We start from the raw sequence: 11,893 nt of genomic DNA on the forward strand, positions 1-11,893 counted from the left end.
CTATAACCCAAAGATAAGTATCTTGGCATTTTTACGTAATAGCTTTCCTTAATATCCCACTAATTGTTTTAGAGTGTATCTGCTGTTTCCTTATCAATAGTATCCCTGGCATGTTATAGGAATCCAATTTCACTTATCTCATGCATAAATTATAGGCAACTTGGAATCAGCAAGGCACAATGTTGGACTTAAATAAAGGAAAGTGAGAGAATGTAAGAGATCATGAGATGGCTAGACCTTGCGGCTGAATTGTAACGGAGTATACCACTAAATGTTTAACAGAATGAAGTAGAAGGAAAAGAGAGAGAATCATCTAAATATCCTTCTGTATATTTCATATGATATATGGGGAATAGGCTCAACTGAGAGAAAACTGGAATAGCTATTATGATTGTTGTCTCTGTAAAACATTTTGAAAGTTTGCCATCTAGAGTCAGACTTGGTACAAGTCCTCACCTGCTTTACTCTCACAGAAATCTTGATACTTCGCCCATTTGCTGTTTCCTCATCTCAGTAAATGGTAACATCATCCATCAAATTAAAAAAAAAAGAAAAGTCACCACTGATTTCTGCCTTTACATCAACCCTCAGTTAAACTTATACCTATATCCACTCTTTTTTAGATTATTTTCCCATATAGGTATTGATTAGAGTATTGAGTAGAGATCCCAGTGCTATACAGTGTGGGGTTTTTTTGTTTGTTTTTTGTTTTTTTAAAAAAAAAAACAATCCCACACCATTTATTGTCATCTGGTAATAACATAAAGGTGAGCAAAACAATATGAATAAATGCTTTAGAACTACACTTCTAAAAAGCACACCTAAAAAAACTTGCCTTCTCAACAATTTCTCACTTCATTGATCATTTCTAGTTGGAGACAATTTGGAGCAGAGTAATGTTATCTCCTTTTAGCATGATCCAACCCAGTTGTTTTCTTGACTTTGTTTTAGAATGAATCTCTTCTGCATCATCTAATACGAGGTTCATATACTCATCAAAACCAATGATACAGCCCTCTATCCACGTATTCACTTGCTCATAAAGCCACACCTGAATCCGAGATCTATTTTGCAAGTATCTGAAGATAAGATTGATTGGCTGCACCATCACCTTCTGCACCTTCTGGCCCTGGCCCCGGTACACCATGGTGGACGCTCACAAAGACCACACTATACCGCACACTCAGTGTGTTCTTTTTAGTTATCTATTTTACATATAGTAGTGTGTATATGTCAATCCCGATCTCCCAATTTATTCCCCCCTTCCCCCTTGGTAACCATAAGTTTGTTTTCTATGTCTGTGACTCTATTTCAGTTTTGTAAATAAGTTCATTTGTACTATTTTTTAGATTCCACATATAATTGATATCATAGGATATTTATCTTTCTCTGTCTGACTCTACTTTAAAATATATCTCAAATCTATTTTCTTTTCTTCCTATCCATTACCACCACCCCAGTCCAGGCTCTCCTTGTCTCACTAGGAGTTCAATATTAGCAGATAACCAGTCTTATGTACTCTACTCTTGCCCACAATGAAATCATTCTTGTCACAGTAGGATAATTTACTTTTAAAAATGTAAATCAGCACTCACCATTTCCCTAACTGAAATTCTCCAATGACCTTCTGCAGCCTGAATAAAAACATTTTCCAAACTACAACTTTCAGTGTCTTGAATGATTTATTTCTACTTATTTCTCCCATTTCTTCTGTTACCTCAGTCTAAGACCACCTATTTCATTATTTATTTTTGTCCTCTTACTTGAATGTAGGTTTCAAGTTCATAGTAATTGAAACATGTTATGTAATTATATATACATATATACATAATTTATATACATCTTATACATATTATTGATATATGATAAATGAGCAAATGAATCCATGCAAGTCAGTTCTCTGCCTTCTCTACAGTTTCTTATGACACTAAGAGACCAGCCACAGTGACTCCAAGGGAAGTGCCCTAAAACCACTTTTCAGTGACAACCACTTGTTCAGCTGGGACTCCAACACAAAACTCTCCAGGCAAGACTGGACTGTGCTCTGCACTCATTCCACTCTTGTACTTAAGAGTTTTATTATCATAATTGGCCTGGAAAATGGCAGAGACTAAGTAGCATTCTCTTATTTTAAGAGATGAGACAACAAATCTACAAAGCATATTAGCATAAAGTGGTGCACTTTTGAAATATAGAGCTAATACATTGTTGAAAGTATATCTGTTCATTCATTCCATAGTCATTTATTATCTTACCAGACCATTTCAGGTTTTGTGGGACCTGAGATATACAAAATTGGGGGTGAGGGATTCCTTTAATAAATACAAAAATTACTTTTTCAAGTTCCACTAAAGAGTGTGACTGTAAGAACACATGTCTAGGGTTTCTTCCTACTGTTTATGCAAATGAGGGGCCTGAAGTTTAAGTGTAATATGCTTGATGGCAAATGGTGATCAGAGAGCCAACAAAACATTGTACCAGTCACTGGAATCAGTCGTGAAAGCTATCCCAGCTCTGAAGGAGGTGGCCAAATGTGCAAAATTATAATAAATATCAAAATCGCTGGGGTCAAGTTAAGCCCAGGGTCTTTGGAAAGCACTAGGAAACTGGAGGACAGCTTGGGGAAGGCATTATGGAAGAAGTAACATTGTGACTGAGTGGTTTAGGTAAGACTTGTCCTGGCCAGGAAAATGGTCCTGGGAGGGGAGGGGAGAGGATGGTATTAATGAAAATAAGATGCAGCAGTACATCAGACAGGGGCGATAGACTTTGCAAAAGAATCGAGATATAGAAGAGGTTGGTAGACTTGTGAACTGTAAGTGCTTAGGTATCTGAGGAAGAAGCATCAAGCAATGATGAAATGATAGCATAGAGCAGACATTGGTACAAAAGAAACTTTCATGTCACACTAAGGAGTCTGTTTTCTCCTGAAAGCCATTGAAGGTGTTTAAACAGGGAAATGATGTGAGAAATACAAGTCTTAATAAGATTATTCCTTTGGTAATGTAGAAAATTGGTGGAAGCAGGGCAAGATTGAAAGCAAGGGGAATAGATGAAATGCTATTGTTGTAACCAATGAGGAGGAAAATGATAAAGACCTTGAAATAAGGGGTTGAGAGGATACCTACTTCCGGTTCATGTTTTTCATTCAAAGATGAATAATTTAAGGAATACAAAATGTAGTGGGAATTTTACCCTCATTAATAACAGGAACATTGGTAAACTGAGTATCCTGGCTAGTTGTCTCTGATCTACTCCTACTATGCCAGCCTTGACAGTTAATTAAACCTCAGTTTTCTAGTCTGAGAGATGGTAGAACTGACCTAGATAATCTTTGAAGTTGCCTTGCAATTCTAAAATTCTATGGACTACACAGTTTTCCCCATTTCTATTACAGAGCTGTTATTTATTGCTCTTTTCTCTAAGTTAGGAAAAGAAAATGAGCTCATTAACTTGGAATTAATCCTCCAGTTGTGCTGCCTTATATCTAGATTCAGTGGCCATAGGTGCATGGGTTTATCTCTGGAATTTATATCCTGTTCCATTGAACTATATTTCTGTTTTTGTGCCAGTACTATACTGTCTTGATTACTGTAGCTTTGTAGTATAATCTGAAGTCAGGGAGCCTGATTCCTCCAGCTCAGTTTTTCTTTCTTAAGATTTCTTTGGCTATTTGAGATCTTTTGTGTTTCCATACAAATTGTAAAATATTTTGTTCTAATTCTCTGAAAAATGCCATTGGTAATTTGATAGGGATTGCAACAAATCTGTAGATTGCTTTGGATAGTATAGTCATTTTCACAATATTGTTTCTTCCAATCCAATAACAGCATGTCTCTCCATCTGTTTGTGTCATCTTTGATTTCTTTCATCAGTATCTTATAGTTTTCTAAGTACAGGTTTTTCTCCTCCTTAGGTAGGTTTATTCATCGGTATTTTATTATATATTATGTGATGGTAAATGGGATTGTTTCCTTGATTTCTCTTTTTGAACTTTTGTTGTTAGTGTATAGGAATGCAAGAGATTTCTGTTCATTAATTTTGTATCCTGCAACTTTACCAAATTCACTGATTAGCTCTAGTAGTTTTCTGGTAGCCTCTTTAGGATTTTGTATGTATAGTATCAAGTCATCTGCAGTGACAGTTTTACTTCTTCTTTTCCAGTTTGGATTCCTTTTATTTCTTTTTCTTCTCTGATTTCTGTAGCTAGGACTTTCAAAACTTTGGTGAATAATAGTAACAAGAGTGGACATCCTTGTCTTGGTCCTAGACTTAGAGGAAATGCTTTCAGTTTTTCACCATTGAGAATGATGTTTGCTGTAGGTTTGTCATATGTGGCCTTTATTATGTTGAGGTAGGTTCCCTCTATGCCCACTTTCTGGAGTGTTTTTAACATAAATGGGTGTTGAATTTTGTCAAAAGCTTTTTCTGTATCCACTGAGATGATCATATGGTTTTTAGTCCTCAGTTTGTTCATGTGGTATCTCAAACTGATTGATTTGTGTATATTGAAAAATCCTTGCATCCCTGAGATAAATCTCATTTGATCATGGTGTACGATCTTTTTAATGTGTTGTTGGATTCAGTTTGCTAGTATTCTGTTGAGGATATTTGCATCTATGTTCATCAGTGTTATTGGCCTGTAATTTTCTTTTTTTGTGATATCTTTGTCTGGTTTCGGAATAAGAATGATGGTGGCCCCACAGAATGAGCTTGGGAATTTCTTTCCTCTGCAATTTTTTTGGAATACTTTGAGAAAGAATGGTGTGAACTCTTCTCTAAATGTGTAATAGAATTCACCTGCGAAGTTCTCTGGTCCTGGATTTTTATTTGTTGAAAGATTTTAATCACAGTTTCAATTTCAGTACTTGTGATTGCTCTGTTCATATTTTCTATTTCTTCCTGGTTCAGTCTTGGAATGTTGTGCCTTTCAAAGAATTTGTCCATTTCTTCTAGGTTATCCATTTTATTGGTGTATAGTTGCCTGTAGTAGTCTCTTATGATCCTATGTATTTCTGTGTTGACAGTTGTAACTTCTCCTTTTTCATTACTAATTTTATTGATTTGAGTCCTCTCCCTTTTTTTCTTGATGAGTCTGGCTAAAAGTTCATCAATTTTGTTTATCTTTTCAAAAAAGCAGCTTTTAGTTTCATTGATATTTTCTATTGTGTTCTTTGTTTCTATTCCATTTATTTCTTCTCTGTTCTTTATGATTTCTTTCCTTCTATTAATTTTGGGTTCTGGTTGTTCTTCTTTCTCTAGTTGCTTTAGTTGTAAAGTTAGGTTGTTTATTTGAGATTCTTCTTATTTCCTGAGGTAAGATTGTATTCCTATAAACTTCCCTCTTAGAACTGCTTTTGATGTGTCCCATAGGTTTTGGATCATGGTGTTTTCATTGTCATTTTTCTCTGGGTGTTTTCTGATTTCCTCTTTGATTTCTTCAGTGATCTGTTGGTTATTTAATAACATAGTGTTTAGCCCTCATGTGTTTGTGATTTTTACATTTTTTTTCCTGAAATTGATTTCTAATCTCATAGCTTTATGATCAGAAAAGTTGCTTGATATGATTTCAATTTTGTTATATTTACTGAGGCTTGATTTTTGGCCCCAGATGTGATCTACCCTGGAGAATGTTCCAGGTGCCCTTGAGAAAAAAGTGTATTCTGCTGCTTTCACATGGAATGTCCTATAGTTATCAATAAAGCCTTTCTGTTCTAATGTGTCATTTAAGGCTTTTGTTTCCTTATTAATTTTCTGTCTGTATGATCTGTCCATTGATGAAAGTGGGGTGTTAAAGTCCCTCACTATTATTGTGTTACTGTCGATTTCCCCTTTTATGGCTGTTAGCATTTGCCTTTGTATTGAGGTGCTCTTATTTTGGATGCATATATATTTACAATAATTATATCTTCTTGGATTAATCCCTTGACCATTATGTAGTGTCATTCCTTTTTTCTTATAACAGTCTTTATTTTAAAGTGTATTTTGTTTGATATGAGTATTGTTACTCCAGCTTTCTTCTGATTTCCATTTGCATGGAATACCCTTTTTGATCACCTCACTTCTGGTTTGTATGTGTCCCTAGGTCTGAAGTGGGACTCTTGTAGACAACATATATACAGGTCTTGTTTTTGTATCCATTCAGCCAGCCTATGTCTTTTGGTTGGAGCATTTAATCCATTTACATTTAAAGTAATTATCAACATGTGTGTTGATATTTTTATTGCTATTTTTTTAATTGTTTTGGGTTTTTTTTGTAGTTCTTTTTTCTTCCCTTTCTCTTTTGTTCTCTTCTCTTGTGGTTTGATGAGCATCTTTAGTGTTATGTTTGGATTACTTTTTCTTTTTTGTGTGTGTATCTATTGTAGTTTTTTTTTTTTAACATCTTTATTGGGGTACAATTGCTTTACAATGGTGTGTTAGTTTCTGCTTTATAACAAAGTGAATCAGTTATACATATACATATGTTCCCACAACTCTTCCCTCTTGTGTCTCCCTCCCTCCCACACTCCCTATCCCACCCCTCCAGGCGGTCACAAAGCACCGAGCCAATATCCCTGTGCCACGCGGCTACTTCCCACTAGCTATCTACCTTACATTTGTTAGTGTGTATATGTCCATGACTCTCTCTCGCCCTGTCACAGCTCACTCTTCCCCCCCCCCATAGCCTCAAGTCTGTTCTCCAGTAGGTCTGTGTCTATTGCTGTCTTACCCCTAGGTTCTTCATGACATTTTTTTTTCTTCTTAAATTCCATATATATGTGTTAGCATACAGTATTTGTCTTTTTCTTTCTGACTTACTTCACTCTGTATGACAAACTCTAGGTCTATCCACTTCATTACAAATAGCTCAATTTTGTTTCTTTTTATGGCTGAGTAATATTCCATTGTATATATATGCCACATCTTCTTTATCCATTCATCTGATGATGGGCACTTAGGTTGTTTCCATCTCTGGGCTACTGTAAATAGAGCTGCAATGAATATTTTGGTACATGACTCTTTTTGAATTTTGGTTTTCTCAGGGTATATGCCCAGTAGTGGGATTGCTGGGTCATATGGTAGTTCTATTTGTAGTTTTTTAAGGAACCTCCATACTGTTCTCCATAGTGGCTGAACCAATTCACATTCCCACCAGCAGTGCAAGAGTGTTCCCTTTTCTCCACAGCCTCTTCAGCATTTATTGTTTCTAGATTTTTTGATGATGGCCATTCTGACAGGTGTGAGATGATATCTCATTGTAGTTTTGATTTGCATTTCTCTAATGATTAATGATGTTAAGCATTCTTTCATGTGTTTGTGGGCAGTCTGTATATCTTCTTTGGAGAAATGTCTATTTAGGTCTTCTGCCCATTTTTGGATTGGGTTGTTTGTTTTTTTGTTATTGAGCTGCATGAGCTGCTTGTAAATTTTGGAGATTAATCCTTTGTCAGTTGCTTCATTTGCAAATATTTTCTCCCATTCTGGTCTTGTTTATGGTTTCCTTTGCTGTGCAAAAGCTTTGAAGTTTCATTAGGTCCCATTTGTTTATTTTTGTTTTTATTTCCATTACACTAGGAGGTGGGTCAGAAAGGATCTTGCTGTGATTTATGTCATAGAGTGTTCTGCCTATGTTTTCCTCTAAGAGTTTGATAGTTTCTGGCCTTACATTTGGGTCTTTAATCCATTTTGAGCTTATTTTTGTGTATTGTGTTAGGGAGTGATCTAATCTCATACTTTTACATGTATCTGTCCATTTTTCCCAGCACCACTTATTGAAGAGGCTGTCCTTTCTCCACTGTACATTCCTGCCACCTTTATCAAAGATAAGGTGTCCATATGTGCGTGAGTTTATCTCTGGGCTTTCTATCCTGTTCCATTGATCTATCTTTCTGTTTTTGTGCCAGTACCATACTGTCTTGATTACCGTAGCTTTGTCATATAGTCTGAAGTCAGGGAGCCTGATTCCTCCAGCTCCTTTTTTCGTTCTCAAGATTGCTTTGACTATTCGGGGTCTTTTGTGTTTCCATACAAATTGCGAAATTTTTTGTTCTAGTTCTGTGAAAAATGCCAGTGGTAGTTTGATAGGGATTGCATTGAATCTGTAGATTGCTTTGGGTAGTAGAGTCATTTTCCCAATGTTGATTCTTCCAATCCAAGAACATGGTATATCTCTCCATCTATTTGTATCATCTTTAATTTCTTTCATCAGTGTCTTATAATTTTCTGCATACAGGTCTTTTGTCTCCTTAGGTAGGTTTATTCCTAGGTATTTTATTCTTTTTATTGAAATGGTAAATGGGAGTGTTTTCTTGATTTCAATTTCAGATTTTTCATCATTAGTATATAGGAATGCCAGCGATTTCTGTGCATTAATTTTGTATCCTGCTACTTTACCAAATTCATTGATTAGCTCTAGTAGTTTTCTGGTAGCATCTTTAGGATTCTCTATGTGTAGTATCATGTCATCTGCAAACAGTGAAAGCTTTACTTCTTCTTTTCCGGTTTGGATTCCTTTTATCTCCTTTTCTTCTCTGATTGCTGTGGCTAAAACTTCCAAAACTATGTTGAATAAGAGTGGTGAGAGTGGGCAACCTTGTCTTGTTCCTGATCTTAGTGGAAATGCTTTCAGTTTTTCACCATTGAGGATGATGTTTGCTGTGGGCTTGTCATATATGGCCTTTATTATGTTGAGGATAGTTCCCTCTATGACTACTTTCTGCAGGGTTTTTCTATTATAAACGGGAGATGATCATATGGTTGTTCTCCTTCAACTTGTTAATATGGTTTATCACATTGATAGATCTGCGTATATTGAAGAATCCTTGCATTCCTGGAATAAACCCCACTTGTTCATGGTGTCTGATCCTTTTAATGTGCTGTTGGATTCTGTTTGCTAGTATTTTGTTGAGGATTTTTGCATCTATGTTCATCAGTGATATTGGCCTGCAGTTTTCTTTCTTTGTGACATCCTTGTCTGGTTTTGGTATCAAGGTGATGGTGGCCTTGTAGAAGGAATTTGGGAGTGTTCCTCCCTCTGCTATATTTTGGAAGAGTTTGAGAAGGATAGGTGTTAGCTCTTCTCTAAATGTTTGATAGAATTCACCTGTGAAGCCGTCTGGTCCTGGGCTTTTGTTTGTTGGAAGATTTTTAATCACAGTTTCAATTTCAGTGCTTGTGATTGGTCTGTTCATATTTTCTATTTCTTCCTGATTCAGTCTTGGCAGGTTGTGCATTTCTAAGAATTTGTCCATTTCTTCCAGATTGTCCATTTTATTGGCATAGAGTTGCTTGTAGTAATCTCTCATGATCTTTTTTATTTCTGCAGTGTCAGTTGTTACTTCTCCTTTTTCATTTCTAATTCTATTGATTTGAGTCTTCTCCCTTTTTTTCTTGATGAATCTGGCTAGTGGTTTATCTATTTTGTTTATCTTCTCAAAGAACCAGCTTTTAGTTTTATTCATCTTTGCTATTGTTTCCTTCATTTCTTTTTCATTTATTTCTGATCTGAATTTTATGATTTCTTTTCTTCTGCTAGCTTTGGGGTTTTCTTGTTCTCCTTTCTCTAATTGCTTGAGGTGCAAGGTTAGGTTGTTTATTCGAGATGTTTCCTGCTTCTTAACGTGGGCTTGTATTGCTATAAATTTCCCCCTTAGAACTGCTTTTGCTGCATCCCATAGTTTTGGGGCCGTTGTGTCTCCATTGTCATTTGTTTCTAGGTATTTTTTTATTTCCTCTTTGATTTCTTCAGTGATCACTTCATTATTAAGTAGTGTATTCTTTAGCCTCCATGTGTTTGTATTTTTTACAGATCTTTTCCTGTAATTGATATCTAGTCTCATGGCGTTGTGGTCGGAAAAGATACTTGATACAATTTCAACGTTCTTAAATTTACCAAGGCTTGATTTGTGACCCAAGATAGGATCTATCCTGGAGAATGTTCCATGAGCACTCGAGAAAAATGTGTATTCTGTTGTTTTCGGATGGAGTGTCCTATAAATATCAATGAAGTCCATCTTGTTTAATGTATCATTTAAAGCTTGTGTTTCCTTATTTATTTTCATTTTGGATGATCTGTCCATTGGTGAAAGTGGGGTGTTAAAGTCCCCTACTATGAATGTGTTACTGTCATTTTCCCCTTTTATGGCTGTTAGTATTTGCCTTATGTATTGAGATGCTCCTATGTTGGGTGCATAAATATTTACAATTGTTATATCTTCTTCTTGGATCGATCCCTTGATCATTATGCAGTGTCCTTCTTTGTCTCTTTTAATAGTCCTTATTTTAAAGTCTATTTTGTCTGATATGAGAATTGCTACTCCAGCTTTCTTTTGGTTTCCATTTGCATGAAATATCTTTTTCCATCCCCTTACTTTCAGTCTGTATGTGTCTCTAGGTCTGAAGTGGGTCTCTTGTAGACAGCATATATAAGGATCTTGTTTTTGTATCCATTCAGCCAATCTGTGTCTTTTGGTGGGAGCATTTAGTCCATTTACATTTAAGGTAATTATTGATATGCATGTTCCTATTCCCATTTTCTAAATTGTTTTGGGTTCGTTATTATAGGTCTTTTCCTTCTCTTGTGTTTCATGTCTAGAGAAGTTCCTTTAGCATTTGTTGTAAAGCTGGTTTGGTGGTGCTAAACTCTCTCAGCTTTTGCTTGTCTGTAAAGGTTTTAATTTCTCCATCAAATCTGAATGAGTTCCTTGCTGGGTAGAGTAGTCTTGGTTGCAGGTTTTTCTCCTTCATCACTTTCAGTATGTCCTGCCACTCCCTTCTGGCTTGTAGGGTTTCTGCTGAGAGATCAGCTGTTAACCTTATGGGGATTCCCTTGTGTGTTATTTGTTGTTTTTCCCTTGCTGCTTTTAATATGCTTTCTTTGTATTTAATTTTTGACAGTTTGATTAATATGTGTCTTGGTGTATTTCTCCTTGGATTTATCCTGTATGGGACTCTCTGTGCTTCCTGGACTTGATTAACTATTTCCTTTCCCTTATTAGGGAAGTTTTCCCTAATAATAGGGAATATAATATAATCTCTTCAAATATTTTCTCAGTCCCTTTCTTTTTCTCTTCTTCTTCTGGAACCCCTACACTACGAATGTTGGTGCATTTAATGTTGTCCCAGAGGTCTCTGAGACTGTCCTCAGTTCTTTTCATTCTTTTTTCTTTATTCTGCTCTGCAGTAGTTATTTCCACTATTTTGTCTTTTAGGTCACTTATCCGTTCTTCTGCCTCAGTTATTCTGCTATTGATCCCATCTAGAGTACTTTTAATTTCATTTATTGTGTTGTTCATCATTGCTTGTTTCATCTTTATTTCTTCTAGGTCCTTGTTAACTGTTTCGTGCATTTTGTCCATTCTGTTTCCAAGATTTCAGATCATCCTTACTATCATTAATCTGAATTCTTTTTCAGGTAGACTGCCTATTTCCTCTTCATTTGTTAGGTCTGGTGCATTTTTATCTTGCTCCTTTATCTGCTGTGTGTTTTTCTGTCTTCTCATTTTGCTTATCTTACTGTGTTTGGGTTCTCCTTTTTGCAGGCTGCAGGTTCGTAGTTCCCGCTGTTTTTGATGTCTGTCTCCAGTGGCTAAGGTTGGTTCAGTGGGTTGTGTAGGCTTCCTGGTGGAGGGGACTAGTGCCTGTGTTGTGGTGGATGAGGCTGGATCTTGTCTCTCTAGTGGGCAGGTTCACGTCTGGTGGTGTGTTTTGGGGTGTCTGTGGACTTATTATGATTTTAGGCAGCCTCTCTGCTAATGGCTGGGGTTGTGTTCCTGTTTTGCTAGTTGTTTGGCATAGGTTGTCCAGCACTGTAGCTTGCTGGTCATTGAGTGAAGCTGGGTGCTCGTGTTAAGATGGAGGTCTCTGGGAGATTTTCGCCATTTGATATTATTTGTAGCTGGGAGGTCTCTTG

The 11,893-nt window shown here is 36.3% G+C and overlaps 1 pseudogene; it reads right to left on the reverse strand.

The window, feature by feature from the left end:
* Positions 1-287: 287 nt before the first annotated feature.
* On the reverse strand, positions 288-1,722 carry LOC149746848 (small nuclear ribonucleoprotein E pseudogene; annotated as a pseudogene).
* Between the last annotated feature and the right edge of the window lie 10,171 nt (positions 1,723-11,893).

The sequence above is a fragment of the Delphinapterus leucas genome, chromosome 18 (assembly GCF_059928025.1).
Source record: "Delphinapterus leucas isolate spDelLeu-1000000601 "Yukka" chromosome 18, BTC_Dleu_Yukka2, whole genome shotgun sequence".
In the NCBI taxonomy this organism is placed as follows: domain Eukaryota; kingdom Metazoa; phylum Chordata; class Mammalia; order Artiodactyla; family Monodontidae; genus Delphinapterus; species Delphinapterus leucas.